The 19581-nt window shown below is 40.5% G+C and overlaps 1 pseudogene across 1 annotated transcript; it reads right to left on the reverse strand.

Annotated features, from left to right (window-relative positions):
• Nucleotides 1-7384: 7384 nt before the first annotated feature.
• LOC308633240 (galactose mutarotase-like) lies at nt 7385-8439 on the reverse strand (annotated as a pseudogene). The gene has a single exon. The product of its transcript is annotated as a galactose mutarotase-like (transcript).
• Between the last annotated feature and the right edge of the window lie 11142 nt (nt 8440-19581).

Here is a 19581-nt window from a genome sequence, read left to right on the forward strand (position 1 = left end):
ACCCAGGTTCAATCCCCACACCAAACAAAGGAAAAGTGGGGAGGAGGCAAACTCCCTCCCCTGAAACACAAACCCAGTGTGGAACACCCTCAGGGACCCAGACTAACTGTGGAAAGAGGGGACGAGAGGACCTGGGACTTTTCTTTTTCTTTTCCTATTCTGTCCTATGTGACTGGACTTCATCCCACCCCAACATGACACCAGGCCATGTGGCCCTGGATCCTTTGCTCCACCAGCATTAACAGTTGGGTTCAGAGATGAGGACTGACACCTACTCTAACAAACAAGCAGTCCTGTGGGAAAGCCACATCCTGCTCGCAGATATCTGGATTTAATGCTCACTCGATTGGCATCCAAATTACTCCAGAACTTGATAAGAATACTAACATATCTAATGTGGAGTAATTACTGCAGGTACCTCTCCTACTTTCCCTCTGCTTGCCAGGAGGGTTTAAAAAAATTCAGAAAATATTGAAATTCCATAGGCCATGGCTTCTAACTAGAAGAGGGAAAGATCAGGACAGGAAAATAATGACTATTAATTATAAGCCCCCAACGTAAGACACTTTTCCTCTTATTTCTTGTTATTTTTGTTAGTAAATATATTTGTGAAAAAGCACACAAGAGAATAATAATTTAAAGAATAAAATATTTCCTTATGCTATAAATACTATGTGTCACATGAACTATAATGTATGTTCAGCTTAAAGAATAAATAAAAAGAAAAAAATGTCAGGTTACACATACACATGACATGTTAACACCGTTTAATTTTTTATTTATAATGAATGTGGTCTTCTAATCAACTTTGGGGGTCTGGATATGAGATGTCCCCCCAAATGCAAGAATATTCAGAGGTGACGTGATGAGATGATGAGTGCGGTGCTCTAATCAGTTCATCCTAGTTTGAATGGAATGACCAGGTGATAACTGTGGGAGATAAGGGAGTGTGGCTGGAAGAGGTGAGTCACTGGGGGTGTTCCCTGGAAGGATGCATCCTTCCCAGACCCCGTTCCCTCTCTCTCTGCTTCCTGGCCACCTTGAGCAGAGCAGCTTTCCTCTACCACTGCCGTTCCACCACTATGTGCTGCTTAATCTTGGGCCCAAGTGATGGACTAAACCTCTGAAACCCTGAGCCCAAATAAACTCTTCCTCCTCTAAGTGGCTCCTGTCAGAAAAAAAAAAAAAAGCTGACTAACATCCAGGTTTTCATAATTTCACAACATTTTGTAACATTTAAATCTTCCCCCTACCTATAGCAATTACAGTTCATCCTGAGAATTGGGAGAACAGGCACCGACTGAGAGCCGATGGTGTGTCAGGCACATCACATCCCTCTTTTCATTTGATTTTGCAACAGTAACGTGAGGAAGTGATTATCTGCATTTATAGATAAAGCCATTGAGGCTCCAGTTCAGTATATGGTTTGCCAGGTCTTATAGCTACTCCGTGCCTGAGTTAGGATTTCAGCTCCCAATATCCCTAATCCTTTGCCACTCCAACACCAAAGGACAGGAGCTCAAAGGAGAGGAGCCAAGGATTCTCACCACTCTCCAGGGCATCTAGATCCACCCCTCTGCCTGCTGCCCACTCTCCATGTCTTTTTCAAATGAAGACTTGAAGGACAGGCTGGCTTTGAATTGTATTTCAATGTTCTATCCTGTGCATGTACACGCGTATGTGTTGTTAAATGTTGTGAAATTATGAAAGGCTGATAAGCACACCACATTCATTAGGAACAAATATTAAGTTGTGTAATAGGTGACATATTTATGTAACCCAACATTTCTGCTTTATAATTATTCTTTAAACTGAGTATTGATAGATTACAGTTTATTTTGTTTTGGTTTTTTGTGGTACCAAGATGGAATCCATGGGCACTCTGCCACTGAGCAACATCCCCAGTCCTTATTTATTTATTGTTTTAATTTTGAAATAGGATATTGCTAAGTTGCTGAGGTGGGCCTAGAACTTGTGATCCTCCTGCCTCAGACTCCCCAGTGGCCAGAACTATAGGCGGGTACCACCAGACCTAGTAACAGATAACAGTTTTTATACTACATAATATACAATATTTGTAACTTAAAGAAACATTTTATTCTTCAAACTATTATTCTGCTATGTGTTTTTTTCTTTGCAACTATATAGAAAGGTTTGTTTGGCCTCATTTTCAATGTGGGTTTTATTATTATGCATGTAAGTTAAGGCCAATAGATGAGGGAACAATTTTCATTGAAAGATAGCTTATTACTCACAGGAAGGGAAATGCCACCGTGGGGGACATATGAGGGAGTGTCAGGGTTGATCAGCAGGCAGCAGAAGGAGAAACTGGACAAGAGCCTTTTTGGTGGTTTCTAGAGGAAGGAATAAACAAGACAGGGTAAGCTGGTTTGAATCATCTCAGTAGGCTCTGGGACTGAGGGGCTGTCCTAGCTGATTGGTACCCAGATGAATCTGGAGTTATTAAGATAGGGGAATAGTGGCCCAGAATATAAAAACTCAGTAAAGATGCAATTGGGGTATGGCTCCAGATTGGTTGGCTTACATATGAAAGGAGAACTTGCAGGTGAATCCTTTACTCTCTGTAGGAATCGGCTAGCCCTGGAGGGGGACACCCCCACGATCAGTAAGGCCCCAGATGTCACAGCATCTGAGACACGCAAGTAATACAGCCCGATGTGCAGAAGACTTAACACAGCAGGCCCGATGCTGTCCTTTGACAGATCTGCTTATGAGGGCCCTTCTCTGGATTCTGAGAATGGGGACTTTGGAAGGGTTCCCACCACCCTGACTAATAAGAGTGGATCACCATGGAGCGCTGTGCAAACAATGTGGTTTTTGCTGAATACCAGCTTTCCCCTTGGGAGTCTGAGATTTTGGCATGTGTCAGGCAGCCACCAGTAAATCCCTGGGCACTGAGTTGCTAATGAGCCTCCCTGGCAGACAACCCTTTGCACAAGTTGTCATAACTTGTTGCTACGGGAATTGAGTACATCCTGTGTGACTCCCCTAGGAGAGGATTCTTGAAGGCTTGTGCCTGGTTTTTCTCTAGACTTTGCCCCACACATATTTTCACTGTGCTGATTTTGCTTTGCATCCTATTACTGTAATAAATCGCAGCCATAGGACCATTGCATATTCTATGAGTTCTCCTAGTGAATCATCAATCCTAGAGATGGTCTTAGCCACCTCCAACACAGTCTATCTCTCCATCCAATGCATACTAAAGCCAAATACATTTGTAGGGCCTTTGATTCTAAAGAACTGATTTTTTAAGCAATATTAATCACCACTAAATTTCTGACAGGTTGAATAAAAATTATACTTCTGATGGGCTTCATCCATGAAGACTGTTTTGTGATTATGCTGTTCCCCAGCTTTCTAAAGCTGTATTTTTGATTCTTAACTCAGTAACATAAGGAAATACTTCCTGGGCCCCTCCCTCATGGAACAGGGAACAATTTTCATTGAAAGATAACTTATTGTTCACATATCTCCATTGATGCCCATCTTTGGACTTTGTAAAATGTTATCAATTTATGGAAAAAAATGTTTTGGTTCTTTATTTTTTTCAAATAAATAAATATAAATTCACATGCAGTTATAAGAAAGAACACAGCCCCACGCCCTGCATTTTTACCCAGCTCCTCCTGGTAGTAACATTTTACAAAACTATAACACAATGTCATAGCCAGTATCTTGATACTGGTAGACTCCACTATCTTGTTCAGATTTTCCCAGTTTTATTTGCTTTCTGTGTATGTATTAACTTCTAAATAGGTTTGTCACCAATGTAGGTGCCTGTATGTACAACCACACCCAAGATACCAAATTGTTCCAACTATACAGGGATCCTGCAATTTGTCCCTTTGTAACCACAACCAGTTCCCCTCCCCAGCAACCATAAATTTGATCTCCATATCTAAAACATTATATCATGGACTCATTCCGTATGTAAACTTTTGTGATTGGTTCTATTCATGAGTAAAATTCCTCATAGATTCATCCAGTTTATTTCAAGTATCAATAGGGCCACCTCACCAGACACAGTGATGCAGACCTGCAATCCCAGTGACTTGGAAGGCTGAGACAAGAGAATGCCAAGTTCAAGGCCATCCTGGATAACTTAGCAAGACACTGTCTCAAAACAAAAACTAAAAAGATCTGGAGATGTAGTTCATGTTAAAGCACCCCTGGATTCAATTACCAGTACTGCAGGGAAAAAAAAAATCATATATATATATATATAATCTCCCCCTTTTCCATGATTTTACTTCCTGTAGATTCATTTTCCTATGTCAACCATACTAGGAAAATATTAAATGAGATTTCCAGAAATAATTCATAAGTTTTAAATAACTTTTATTATGGTCTGCTATTATAATTGTTCTATTTTATTATCAGTTATTGTTGTTTATCTCTTACTATGCCTAATTTATAAATTAAACTTTGGAAAATGTATACATGTATAGGAAAGAATATAGTGTATACAGGTTTGGTGCCATGTGAAGTTTCAGGCATCCCCTGAGGGTCTTAGAACATATCCCCTGTGGATAAGAGAGGACTACTGTATATAGTTTATGCCTTTTCAGTACTAAGTAGTATTGTATAGCACAGCTGGACCACAGATGGCTGGTTTATCCATTCACCTGTTGAATGACATCTGGATTGCTATTTTGGCACTTATCAATAGAGTGCAGTGTACACTCCTGTGCACACCTTTGTGTGTACATGTTTTCATTTTCTGGACAAATGCCTAGGTCAGACCACCATTGCCTATGTCATTTGTTGAAAATATCCCAAACTATTTTCTGAGTGTGAGTGATCCTAATTCTCCTACTTGAGTTTCCACTACCCCAGATCCCATTTGTACTAACTACAGAGGTAATTACAAGACACCACAAAACCACATTCCCCCTCTTAAAAACTTGCTTAAGTGTTAGAAGTCTGTCTCTAAAGAAGCTAAAATAGATAACAGAACCCAAAATTTCACTGCCCTTCCCATGCCAGCACAGATACAGGCCTGTTTTCTCCCCACCCCCACAAAGTTTTCTAAGGGAAGCTGTCCAAGATCCCCCAGGCCGAGTGGGATGCTTTATCTGTAACCTTATCTATCCTTACAAAGTGTTGCCACCTCTTTTGAAAGTACTACACTAATTGTCTTCCTTGCTATGTTCTCAATTCTCTGAAAGCAGGAAGGGGAAAGGTCTCACCTGCCATCCTACCCTCAATATCTAACCTCCTGCCTGCACACAGTAGGTGGTCAATGCATATTTTTTATGGCTGAATGAACAGTCCTAATCTCAAAAATTGCACAATACTCCAGGAACCCCTTACCAACTGATTAAAGTTGACAAAAGAGTTAAAAACCTAGTCAACCTGAGGACAACCCAACCCACTGTGGTTGACATGAATTCATGTCTCCTACATATTTCCAAATAATATGTATTAATGAGTTTTTTCCTAGAAGAACAAATGAGGTTCTTTGCTTGCCATAAGCAAAGAACACTTTGTTATGGTTATAGAGGCATATGTCAACCTTCAGAGCTTAGATCTACACATGTGCTCTAACTAAATAACCTGGCTTAACTGCTTATTAATAGAATTAGTGATTTCTAACACAATTGTTGTCTGTACTTTCAAATTCCATTTTATGTTATTAAGTTCCTTTTAATGCTAGGAGACACGTTTCCAAAGGCAAGAATTCAATATCGCCCTAGAAATGATTATCACCCTAGAGATGTATGTAATTGAATGCATAAACTAATTCCTGCCAAGGAGCTTGGATACTTCTAATTAGTCTGAGTGCCTAAACCCAAGGCCAGGAATGTATCCAGACTGTTTCTACTGCTTCCAAAGGGCCTTGTATCCTCCGACTCATCATCCATCCCAGAAGGTCTCAGACCCCTGCAAAGGTAAGATAAAATAATAATTACAAATCACTTAGAAAAATGACTAGAAAATAGTAAGCATATGTATTCATCATGCCTCCCCCCAAAACCAGAACTAAAATAGTATATATACACCCAGAAGGAAACATTTCAAGAAATTGGCTTATGTGATTGAGGGGGCTGCTAATCTGAATTGCAAGGCAAAAACTGAGCATGGTGGCACACACCTGGAATCCCAGCAGCTCCAGAGGCTGATGCAAGAAGATTGCAAGTTCAAGGCCAGACTCAGCAATTCGGCAGTGCCCTAAGCCATATACTGGGATCCTGTCTCAAAATAAAAAAAAATAAAAGGGCTGGGGATTGTGGCTCAGTTGTTAAGTGCTCTTTGGTTCAACCCCCAGTACAAAAAAATAAAAATCTGAATTTGCAGGGCAGGCCGAAAATGGTTCCCCCTCCCTAGGGGGGCGGGGAAAGCTATTCCATTTTTCTCATCAGATCTTCAACCAATTAAATGAAGCCAACCCATGTGGTAGAGGGTAACATTTTTCATTCTTCTACCGATTTATTTATTTTTCTTCTGGGGATGCACTTTATTTCAACTGATTATAGTAAACAATAGTATAAAATATATTTCTTTAAAAAGCACCAGCCCACACCCATCATTAATGATTTGATTATTCAGGAAAAGAATCTCCAGCCTCATCTACATAAACACAACACTGCTTCCAGTATAAATGTTAACCCCAAAGGCAGGGAGTCTAAATGATGGATTCTTTATGGGTATTTGAACCGTTTCTTACAAAAAGGGAATCTGAGAAGAAAGGCTGGCTCCTAACAGAGCAGGGACCAGATCCCTTTTTAACCCTTCAGTGATTCGTGGAATGCTCTGGCAAACTGGGATAGGTAAAGAAGGGGACTTTAATTTGCATGACCTAAACTCAAGTTCTATTTAAACGTTTTACTAGCTTGCAGTGGGTCACTCAACCTCTGTGCCTCAGCTCCCTCACTTGTCAATCACCTGCTACCTCACAGAGGCTCCATCTGTCGGCATGGTGAACCAGCTCATATGACCTTCTTGGAAAACTGCAGAGTGCTACCCAAGAGTCAAGTGATTTGATATAAAGGAGGAGGAGGAGGAGACAGAAAAGCAATGAGAGCAACATCACAGAAACAAAGATGAGAGATGGAACCTACAACAGTGTATTAGAGTCCCTGGACACCCCTTCTGGGCTAAGGTCAGGCCTTAAATGATGACATTGGTGGTTGGGTTCACTTGCCCTCTGAACTGCACAGAGAATAAAGCTTGTCATTAGACATGTTCCAGAGCCAGTCACTGGAAAAGGAAATCAATATTCAGACCAATTATTGTGACAGCTACCATTTGTGTGATTTAGCACATGATCACTTTTAAATCCTCTAAATCTTCACCTTGTCTCTGGACAGGAGACAGGCTGCTGAGGAGGCCCAGGCCTGGCCATGAACTAGGATGGATCTTCACACTTCCTCAAACCACAGAAAACTTGAACCAGGTGGTATGATTGTACTCCTCCCCAGGACTCAGTAGCACAGGAGGGAAGTGGGGCTGGTTGATTGCATCAGGCCAATTCTGGGTCTCAAGGTAGAAGCCAGAGTGCTTAGGATAGATGGCTCCACTCTTGCCCTTCAGTGTGCGATTCAGGAAGTTGCCCGTGTAAAACTGGACACCAGGACACCAGTGAATACTTCTAGTCCCCTCCCACTTCCAGCATGATACACCCTTACACAGAAATGCTTTTCTTTGCATTCATTCAGACAGAAATTATGGTCAAAATCATCAATGCAGAACTCCTGAAGGTATTTTCCAATTTCCACTGGCTTTCTTAGGTCGAACGCAGTTCCTTGCACTGGAGCAATATCTCCTGTAGGAGTCAGGGCTTCATCCACAGGCAAGAAAGCATCAGCTTCTATGGTGATTTCATGGTCATATATATTTGGGGATCCCTGGCCTGCCAGGTTGAAGTAAGATGGTTGGTCAGATTGACTGGTGTGGTCTGAACTGTCTTGTGCTCTATAGTTGACCACGAGCTCCCCGCCATCCAGGATGTGTATCACTCAGACTTTAACTCTCCAGGGTAGCCTTCCTCACCATCTGGACTGGTGCGGGAGAACTGGACACCATGTGAGAGCACCTGAGGGATCCAGAGGACCTTGTCAAACCTTTTGAATCCTCCATGCAGACTGTTGGGCCCATTGTTAATGGCCAGGTGATACTCCTTCCCATCCAATGTGAATGTTCCTTTGGCAATTCGGTTGGCCACCCTTCCAACCACTGCTCCAAAGCAGGCCTGTTTTGGAGGTACCCTTCCAACTCAGAGAAGGCGAGAACCACGTCGGAGGCTTTCTCTTGCCTGCCTTTGACCTCCAGAGCTGTGATGGTGCAGCCCCAGGAAATGATGTTCACTTTCAACAGGTCTGATTGTAACTGGAACTTCTCCACTGTCCCTCCTCCCAAGGGCAGCTCTCTAAACACTGTTCTGGTCACCGAAACCCTGGGGAAAGATTGGGGCATGCAGCTACTCCCTGCTCTTAAAACTCCAGCAGCCAAGTTTTCTCTTCTGCCGATTTAAATGTTAATGACATTTTAAAAAACACATTCACAGCAACATCTGGACTGATGTTTTTGACCAAAAGCTGGGTACCCCAGCCTAGCTGATTTAACAAAATTAACCATCACAGCGCAGTATGGGGTAAACAATTATTAAGATTTCTTCTAGAGGATTTACTGGGCATTAATTTGCTATCAGTCTCAGAAGTTCTGAATTTTGCTGGGCACAGTGGCATACAGTGGTAATCCCAGCTCCTGGGGAGGCTGAGCCACGAGGATCACAAGTTCAAGACCAGCCTAGGGAACTTAGCAAGACCCTGTCTCAAATTTTTATAAAATAAGAGGGGAAGGGAGCTGAGGATGTAGTTCAGTGGTAAAGTACCCATGGGTTCAGTCCTAGTATCAAAAAAAAAAAAAGATGTCCACCTTCCTCTTTCCATCCCCCCCCCAAAAAAATGCATGCAGCTGAGACCTTTCTCTCCACCCTAATCCACCCCACCAGCTGGCTTCTCAATGCTCTCCCTTTCCCTTGTCCTCTGTTCTGCCTCCTTTGCCACCCTCATGTCCCAGAGACATGAGTTAGTATCTTCCTATGAAACTGTAACCTTAAACGCATCACCCTGACCTTGTAGACTCTGCTCACTCCATGATTTCCATTACACCGTCTTTTTCACCTCATTACAACCTCCAGATCCCTGACCTCTGAGCTTAATGCATTCTATCACTTTCTGCCAGCTTCTCCTCCTTCTCTGTCCATCCGTGTCCTTATTCCCGTCTTCTGTAACTCTGCCCTCTCCCTCCTGTCCTTCTCCTTTCCTCACCACCTCTGCTCAGTGAAAACATAACTTCCTGCAGCCTCGGCCCTCAGCTCACCTGGACCCTAAACACTGCCTTGGAGAGCTGTTATGCTTCCTTTTTTTTTTTCATAGTAACTGGTTCAAACTCTCCTCTGATGCAGTTATTCATGGACAGAGTCTTTGCTGGTACATTGTCCTGTTTTGTTTTGTTTTGTTTTCTCATTTTCAATCTTACTTATCTGGTTGTCTCTATTTTTTCTTGAAATTCATAGTCTAACAGAAACAAACTAAATACTCCTTGAGTCAATTATCAGTTCTACTCAAGAAATAAAGATCCATCCATCAAAGCTCAGAACTGACCATAATGTGGCATTTTAACACATTACTAGGTCTGACTGTAAGCTTGGACAGCCAGCACTTTCTCCGGGTGACTCTACAATGGAAAAATAAAGTTGGTTACAGAAATTGGGAGGAAGACCAAGTATAATGTTTTGCAAAATTAAATGCAAATAGAATTTGCCAAGGCATCCAGAACATGGTTATTATTCTGCTGTTGTTGTCCCTGTGTTCTTCTTGGTAGCATCTGAAAAAAAGTTTAACCTTAAAAACTCTGATAAATTTATAAAAGATGAAAAAGTTCATAGTTAGTGTATCAGGGCCACACAAATGTTGGTAGATAAGTAGCTAAAAACTTACAGTAACAAGAGTAATCAAAAGAAAAAATATATCTGCAAGGAGTAAGTTATCTTGTGTACTTCAAAAGCATCGGATAAAGCCAACTGAAATATTTAAAAAGAGTTCTCTTGACTTTTTCAGTCAGAAATCACATCGACTTTGTGCAGAAGCCAATATAGCACGCAGATTCTACAGTCTGGAATTTCCTTTCCACTTTTGATGAAAGGGATGCAAAATCTGCTCTCAGTGTAGGAGGCTATCTTTCCAGAATCGAGGAGAAGCCAAGAGGATGTGTAGCTCTCACATGGATTCGTAATCAGAAACCAAACTCCTGCCTTTACATTTCCATCATAAATCACTTCCAGGGGCTTGTTCTGTCTGCCCCATGACCTCAGATACTGTAGCATAGCTCACCTCAGCTACCTTTCCAATAGCTCATGGTCCTGTCTCTGTAGACACAAATTCTTGTCCCCCACTGCTGACATGCCTGCCTTGGCCAATACATCAGACTCCCATGGAAGAAAGCTAAATATCTCAGAAACGATTTTCAAAACCATTTTCATATGACCTTCTGAATCAGTTGTAAATTACAGAAATGAACTTTGGCTAATTCAGGAAAAATTTAGGAGAGGAGTTTTAGATATTCAAAGTATCTCTCAGGGCCTGCAAAACCAACAGCCAAGCAAAAAATTCAAAATTACAAGTTGGCCCCAGGGAGACCTCACCAATGCCACTGCCTTTCCAGCTGCCATCCCCAACAGCAGGCTTTGGATGCATCACTAGGAACCACACCCTTCATACTGGCTGCACTTGGGAGTGGACAGTCCCCATACTACCACCCACACCTGCAAAGAAGTCCCTGTAGCACCACTTCTTTGGAACACCAGCCCCTGAGCCAAAGGCTTGCCCAGAAGCTTCTGAAGGAGGAACTGTTGTCACTGTGAGCTCACGAGAGCCACATACCAAGCACAGTGCTTTGAGCTTTACTGGGATTATCTCACATAGGCCTTCCAACCAACATAAGAGAGATGTTGTCATTATGATCAAGAATATCATTTTTGTTGAGACACAGGAAGCTTAGAGAAATTAAGTCACTGTCCCAAGATTAGAAAGCAAATCAGTGATGCAGCCTAAATTTAAACATCAGACCACCATGCCATATGACTTCTTTTAACACATCTGAAAAGATCTCCAAAGGCTGTAAACCACAGCCTAGATTTCTGGATCATTTCTGGGTTGTTTGTTTCTTTCTTTAATTGAGCATAATTTCCACATTAACTTTGATGTCAAATATTTTAAGTTTTGACCCCAAGTCATCTGTGGCGTATGCCGTACTCCTCAGTATGTGCAAATGCACTTTGCAATTGCTAGTGCACATTGACACTCTGCAATCAAAGATCTCTACTATTTTAGGGGACACACACATACATACGTGCGTATGCACCTCTACTGCAAGGATAGGTAGGTAAGCAGGTAAACCCTCAACACATGCTATTTTCAAAACTCTACCTGTTATAATTCCAGGCTAGAAGCTGAAATTTATCCTTGAAGATACTTTATCTTTCTCCTGGGAGGGACCATTTTGATGTTCAGTCTTGCTCATAGGGGTCTACACTTTTCTTGAACTTTGGTGAGGTTATCCAAAGGCATCTGGCTCTATTCTATTATAGTTAAATATAATAAAGTGACCTCTACAGCGGATGGAATATGCCTAGATAAGGATGATTATAAGGTAAGGAATTTAAGGTTCCCACCACCAGACTTGTAATATGGGAATTCAGGATCCTGAAGTTCTGTGGGGAGGCAAAACATGAGTTAGGGGCCCCCCACCTAACCGCACCTCCTCCGCAGCCCAGAAGATGCCAGGCAGCAACCTAGGAGGAGGCTGGCGAGGTGAGCCGATGTGGAGGATTCTGCAGGTAAAGGCAATGGCTATGAGAACACAGAGGTGTGAGCTGTTTCCTGCTCCGAGTGATGATCTGCTCTGTCACGTCCAGGCTTGCATACCAGCTCCCAGTTCATTCACTCTGTTTTACAGTGAAGGGGACAAGGCTGTTACAGCATTTGGGACAGGGATGAAATGGACTAAAGAACTCAGAGGAACAAATAGAGACAGTGGCATCGTGCCTGGCCAGAGGTGATGACCACCAACTGGAAGCCACTTGAAGCAAGAGGAGATAAACAAGAACAGGGCGGGGAGTGGGGGGATGCTGAGATCAAACCAGGATCTTTGGGGAGGGGACCAGCATGCTGCCCCTGTGAGGTAAGTGCTCATCTTTGTTGAAGGTGACCCCTGAGGACTGGAGAGTTCAAGGACAGAGACACCAAAAAAAAATAAAATAAAATGAGGGTTTTCAGAAAGAAAGCTAATAACAGTAATAATTAAAAGTTGATAACCAATCCCTGAGGATAAAAGCAATGAGTCTAAACATATCTTCAGATGTATGAGAGGCAAATGAGATTTTTAGAACTGAATTTTTTCCTGAAGCAATAATACTATGCCAAAATTCACTGCAGTAACAAAATTCCCCTAAGTTTCTGCTTTATTAAAGTATAATGTATATCCCTGAGGAATTCTACAATGGGATTGTGGCTGAAATCCTTTTTTAACCATCATTTTCATTTAGCATTAATGACTAAAGTTATGAGATATATATTCTATAACTTGAAAAGACTGTTAGTCATTCTTGAGTGTTTTATTAAGATGTCAAGACACCATGTGCAAATAAGAAATTGACTGACTTTTTTGTCTCATCTTCTCTCAACTCGGAATCACCCAAGGCATGGAGCCTTGAACTTGGAGAAGATGATTTAAATAATGGGTACTTCAATGTCCTTTTAAAGTGAGAGGCTCAGTGGTTTTAAAGCACAAAAGAAAAAAAAGAAGAGAAAAAGAGACCCAATTAGAAGAAACTGCATTTTCAGAGGGCAACATGAATGCCTGAATAAATAGACTAATGTCCACCTCATTGTTCCTGTGTGGTCGTTTGTAAAGCCCCATGTTGCTTTTAGAAATGGAATAAATCTTCATTTGAAAAGGCCTTTGAAATAAGGAAAAGGTATTGGAGGGGCAGTGATCACAGATTTCAAATGAAAGATACTACACAGTTTTTTCCATTTGCTACTGAAGCCTTCTATATATTGCCTTTGAGGCTCCAAGCCTCCTGGGTCCTCTGGCTTGACCCCTGCTGTGTTTAAGGCAAACACATCAGTAGCCCTTTGTCCAAGGCCTTGCTAAAAATAGCCCTCCAATTTGACCCCTTCAGATCACCAAGTCCCCTTTCTCCATGTCAGTATCCCTAGTGCCCCACTTCCTTACTGTGTAGACAAGACTGGAGACAGGAGCCAAGAGGAGCCACCAGACCAGCATAGCTCAGAGGGTCTAGATGGCTTCCATGAGCCACCTCCTGACCTGCCCTAGTGCAGACATCTGCCCTAATGGTGCACAAGTGTAGATAATGATTTAATTTTGGTTTCTATTGACTTGCTGAGAACGTTCAGTAGAACCATCTGCACCAGCTATAAGCTACCAGTAGTGCAGGAAGCCATCTGTGCATTACATAAGGGTCTTCTCTCCATACAGTAACCAGGGAGATTTAGGTTTGGCATTGCGAACTATCTGTGCCTCTCCGGGGCAATAGATTGCCCAATGCATGTGACCTTTATTTCCGCTTTGCTAGGAAGATCCCTCATAGTAGCTCCAGATATGGGTGTAACCCATTGGGAACTGAACAGCCCACTTTTAACCTTTTTAGGTGAAGTACAGTCTATGGAAAGCCTTTGATGATTCTCAATATAAATGAAACAGGCACAGGATCCATTTTGCCATAGCATAGAAGCTCAATTCATCTGATCAGCTTGACTGCCCTGCCCTTACTTTTGAAACTACTTTCTGTGTCCTGTGATTTTTTCGTCCTTCTATTTTCCTTGGCTTTTATTTCTCAGCCAGCCCATTCCACCAAGGGGAACTCCATTTCCACTTCCCATGCAGGACATGAGCAGGACAGTAGTTTTTACTTTATACAGACTTTGTTAGTCAGCTCTGCATAGCTGTGACCCAAATACCTGACTGGAAAAACTCAGAGGCTGTAAGGATTACTTTGGCTCCTGGTCTCAGAGGTCTCAGTCCATGATTGGCTGACTCCATTGCTTTGGGCCCGAGGTGAGACAGAACGTTATGGCAGAAGGGTGTAGCAGAGAAAGGCTGCTCTGCTTATGACAGACAGGAAGCAAGAGAGTGCAAGGAGCCAAGGACAAAATATATAATCCCCAAGGCATGCCCCAAGGGCACACTCGTTCAGCTACACCCCACTTGCCCACAGTTACCACTCAGCAATCCTTTCAAATTGTTAATCCACCAGATGGATTAATCCACTGGTGACATTACAGCTCGAATTAAACCTAATCATTTCACTTCCCACATTTCATAGGAGCTTTGGGAAGACATCTCATATCCAAATCATAACACAGACTTTTTGTAATGAAGAGTTTCACATAGCTTTTGCATGAAAGATGTAATAAACACAGAACTGAATATCTCCTGCAAGCTCATCGTTGTGAGTGTGCTTTGAGATTTCTAAACCTATGATTCTCTTGATGAATACAAATGTTTTATGTGTGTTTCTTCTCACCTCCCTGGATTAGGACTTACTAAATGGTATCAGAATTATTTAGTCCTGAAAACTAAAAGACAAGCTGAAAGCACACAAACAGCTGGTCTACCACCTCCAGGTCCTGTCTCCCTACATCCCACCACCCTTGGAATGCCAGTTCTCATCCTCTTCTTAGTTAGCCTCTGCAGTTACAGGTTATAAGACAACTACTTGCATAATAAGGTAAAAGGGCAAAGAGTTCCACATTTTATATGCCTATCTCATCCATCCTATGCTTTCCTGATCAAGTTTGAAACAGCCTCATAGATTTAACTGGCAATACTGGTTGTATCTTCTTACTGGCCAACAAAAAAAACAAAATACTAATACCAAATTATATTGGCATAACTTTTAGAAACAGCCCCATCTGTTATACACTTCCCAATTTATTCATCACTTGGTATTTTTTTTTAATTTCTGTTTTTGCCTTTTTCAAGATAATTCCTGCAAAGAAAAAAGGCATTTGAATATAATTGAAAAGAAGCATGGATTAGTCTTACTGGATGCCCAAATATAAACACATATACAGCATAATTAACTTTATTTTTATTTTTTTAAGCTGGAATTGAAGCCACAACTTTTTTTCTCATTTTCTTGAGAACATGAGGGAGATAAATTAAGATTGATTAAATCACATATACGACTAACACCACTAAAGAAAGTATTTACATTTTATCTATATTAAGCAAGTTCATAATGACAAACTTAGAGAGAAGGCAAAAAATAAAAATTAGATGAATATGGAATAATTGAGCACAGAGCCTTTAATTTTAAAAAGATGCCTCACTAGTGTAGAAACTGAAAATGTATAACTGATCTCTTACTCAAGAATGGCCATCTTTGAGCAAACTTAATTTAAATGTCTCAATAAGCTAAGAAAGACTGGGAAAACAAACTCAGAGGATTTTATCCATTTTAATGGGAGCATTTAAAAACCTAATAATCAATTAAATGGTACTATTTTCTAGATAACCACTTTCCAGTAGAAATACAATGCAAACCACATGTGTAATTCTAAATTCCTTAGTAGTCACATTTTATAAAGTAAAAAGAAACACAAGAAATTATTTCAGTAATATATTATAATTAATCCTATATAGTCAAAATATTATCTCAGTATGTAATCAATACACAGCTTATTAATAAAAGACATTTTGCTTTCTCTTTTTCATATTAAATCTTTGAAACTGGCACATATTTTAGATTTATAGCACATCTCAGTTTGGACCAGCTGTGGTTTAGTATTCAATAACCACATGTGATCAGAGACTATCTATTAGCATAGAACTAGATGATTAAGGTATATAAGTATGATCATTGCTTCTGGGACTGCAAATTGGTGCAGCCAATATGGAAAGAAGTAAGGAGAATCCTTGGAAAACTGGGAATGGCACCACCATTTGACCTAGCTATCCCACTCCTCAGTCTATATCCAAAGGACTTAAAAACAGCATACTACAGGGACACAGCCACATCAATGTTTATAGCAGCAAAATTCACAATTGCTGAACTGTGGAACCAACCTAGATGCCCTTCAGTAGATGAATGGATAAAGAAAATGTGGTATATATACACAATGAAATACTATTCAGCATTAAAAGAGAATAAAATCATGGCATTTGCAGGTAAATGGATGGAGTTGGAGTAGATAATGCTAAGCGAAGTTAGCCAATCCTATAAACCAAATGCGAATGTTTTCTCTGATTTAAGGATGCTGATTCATAATGTAGTTGAGAGGGGCATGGATTAGATGAACTCTAGATAGGGCAAGTGGGAGGGAGAGGAAGGGAGGGGGCATGGGGGTAGGAAAGACGGTGGAATGAGATGGACATCATTACCTAACTACATGTATGAAGAAGACACAAATGGTGTGACTCTAGTTTGTGTACAGCCAGAGATATGAAAAATTGTGCTCTATATCTGTAATATGAATTGTAATGCCTTCTGTTGTCACATATAACAAACTTTTTTTAAAAAGATATATAGTATAATGACATAGACTCTCTAACCATTCAGTTTTTAGCTGTAACTGATAACGGCCTTAATTATACAAATAAGTTGTTCTTAGTTAAAAAAGACAGAAATAATGATTCCTGAAATTGTCATTTTCCAAACTATAACATCTATTTGCATTTAGAATATTTAGTTCCATCAGATGAATAAATATGTAGTTTATCAAGCATAGGAAAGACATTTTAATAAATAAGAACTAGTAAGCAATAAGTTTCTCAAACATAAACACAATTCACAAGACTTGTTATGCGTAAGCAGTCAGTAAGTAGACTGCTGAACACGGAAGGAAGCACCTTCTAAATATATTTAATATGCATGAGACACTTGTGTACTAAATATTCATAATATAATAAATATACAAGAGATACTAGATATACAAGATTTACTAAAGATGCAAGAGTGCTGGATATTCATGAGGCCTTCATTTGGCTGCCCACTGGTTACACCATTCCAGTCACAGGTGATATTCCATAAAACTCACAGATGGTCCTTCCATCTGGTTCACCCCACCTGTTAACTTGCTCTTTTCTTTTCCTTGCTTCTCATTGTGATTTCAATTGATGGAATAAGCCATGTGCTTAGTGGGTTTTATTTGTTTGTTTGTTTGGTTTGGTTTTTGAGGAGTACCAGGCATTGAACTCAGGGGCACTCAACCATGAGCCGTATCTCCAGCCCTATTTTGTATTTTCTTTAGAGACAGGGTCTCACTGAGTTGCTTAGCACCTTGTTTTTGTTGAGACTGGCTTTGAACTTTCGATCCTCCTGCCTCAACCTCCTGAGCATCTGGGATGACAGACGTGGGCCACCACACCAGGCTGATTAGTATAATTTCTCTGGTCTGTGGGCCCTTCTTCTGTTCTGTGGCCTCTAGGCCAGCCTCGTTGATGGTGAACGAGAGTGATTCCCCATACATAACAATACAAAAATACTTTGAAATGTTTCAGATGCCTCATTCTAACAACAACAAAAAAAGCTCTTATCTAGATGGGTGTATTGGTGCACACCTGTAATTCCAGTGACTCAGGAGACTGAGGCAGGAAGATCTCAAACTGAAGGCCAGCCTCAGCAATTTAGTAAGACCCCGTTTAAAAAAAAATAAATAAAATAAAAAGTGCTGGGGATGTAGCCCAGTAGTAAAGTCCCCTGGGTTTAATCCTCAGTACAGAGGGTGGCGGATGAAAGACAAGAAACAAGCTCTTATCTAGATTTAGTGTGCACCTAAGAATATCCACAATTCCCTAATAAGTTTGTTAAGATATTTCTTCCTTTTCCATCTGTACATCTACATGAAGCTGGAGTCTCTGTATATACTCCAACTAAAATAACAAAATTTCAGTAGACCAAACATAGAAGCTGTATGAGAATCCAGCTGTTCAGACTAACATTCAAACGATGATAAAATATAAAACAGTGCCACCTTTCCCACTATTTTTTATTTTGAAAAATGTATTTTCATTAAAATGTTATTCATGGTAACGTGTAATTAGTGTGTTATTATTTTAAATAATTAAAAAAGATGCTTAAAGTTAATTTGCAATATGGTAAATATGAATAGATAGAACTCATATCAATAAAATCCTTTTTGCAGATAATTTTTAAGAGCTTCAAAGGTTGAAGGCCAAAAAGGTGAAGAATTGTTGCCCTAGAAAAGATCTGGCTGTAGGCACAAGACTTCTCAAAGTAATTCCACAGCTACAGTGGTTATAGAAGCAAGAAAATGCAGCCAAACCTGGTAACCACCAACAGAACAGATAAGTAAATTATAGTATTCCTTCCACGGATTATAGAACTGAGGTCAAAAAAAGAAACAGCTATACTCATTCATATAAAATGAATTTTGAGAAATAACATTGATATTTTGAAAAATGAGGAATACTTACAATAATCCTATTTATATAAAACTTAAAGCATGCAAAGCTGAAAGCAAGGAATGCTAACCACAAAATTTAAGGTAGTGATTACCTGGAAGACAAAGAAGAGGAAATGGGAACAAAGAGGCCAGGAAGCCTCTATTGGCCTGGTAATGAGCATTACCTCAAACAGGTGGGAGCAGGGGGAGGTATATAAGATGATTACAATATTATTTATATCTTTAAAAATACATTTGCCCTTCTTATCTGCAGGTTCCACATCCACAGATTCAACCAAACAGAGAAAATATGGGGGGCGGGGAGATACATTGTTGCTGACTAGTATATATTGTAGTCTGACCAGCAATAATTGTGCCTGTAGTGAGCCTGCACAGACTTTTTTCTTGTCATTATGCCCCAAACAATGCAGTATAACAACTATTTCCATAGCATTTTCACTGTATTAGGTTTTATAGATAATCTAGAAATGCTTTAAAGTATAGAGAAAGATGAGCTCAGGTTACATTGCAAACTCTATGCCATTTTATATAAGAGAATTGGGCATCCCAGGACTTTAGTATGGGAGGGTGGGGATTCCTAGAACCAATCCCCTGTAGATACTGAAGGAGGTATAAAGGAAAGTGAGGAAAGCTAAACACAAAATTCAGGATAGTAGTTACCTTGAAGATAAGGAGGGGGAAGGGGAAATACCTTTTTAAAGATATCCAATATTAGATAAAGAAAGATGTTTTAGCTTCAAAAGCAGAGAGACATTAGACTCCACAGTGGGGAAGAAGCTGGGTTGATTCCATGAAACACCTGACACTTTTGCAGATATTTGGAAGGTAGAAAACACTAGTGCCTTCTCCTTGCCCCCACCCCTGTTTCTTGGCTCCCTTGACAATAGACATTCTGGTCTCTTGTTTTATGGACCAAGTGACATGGGTCAGCTCAGGGGCTGAGAGCAAGGCTAACCTGAAAAGATGCTAAGTCACTTGACCGATTGCCAAGCGTGTTGTATGCAAGTGCCCTTTGGAGGTTCCCCAATATGAACCCCCTCTAATGCTTTTAAGCAAACCAAGTATTAAAACAACTGCAAACACTGTGATCCTCTTTCCA

The sequence above is a fragment of the Spermophilus citellus genome (genome assembly GCF_964194105.1).
Source record: "Spermophilus citellus genome assembly, chromosome: 14".
Classification (NCBI taxonomy): domain Eukaryota; kingdom Metazoa; phylum Chordata; class Mammalia; order Rodentia; family Sciuridae; genus Spermophilus; species Spermophilus citellus.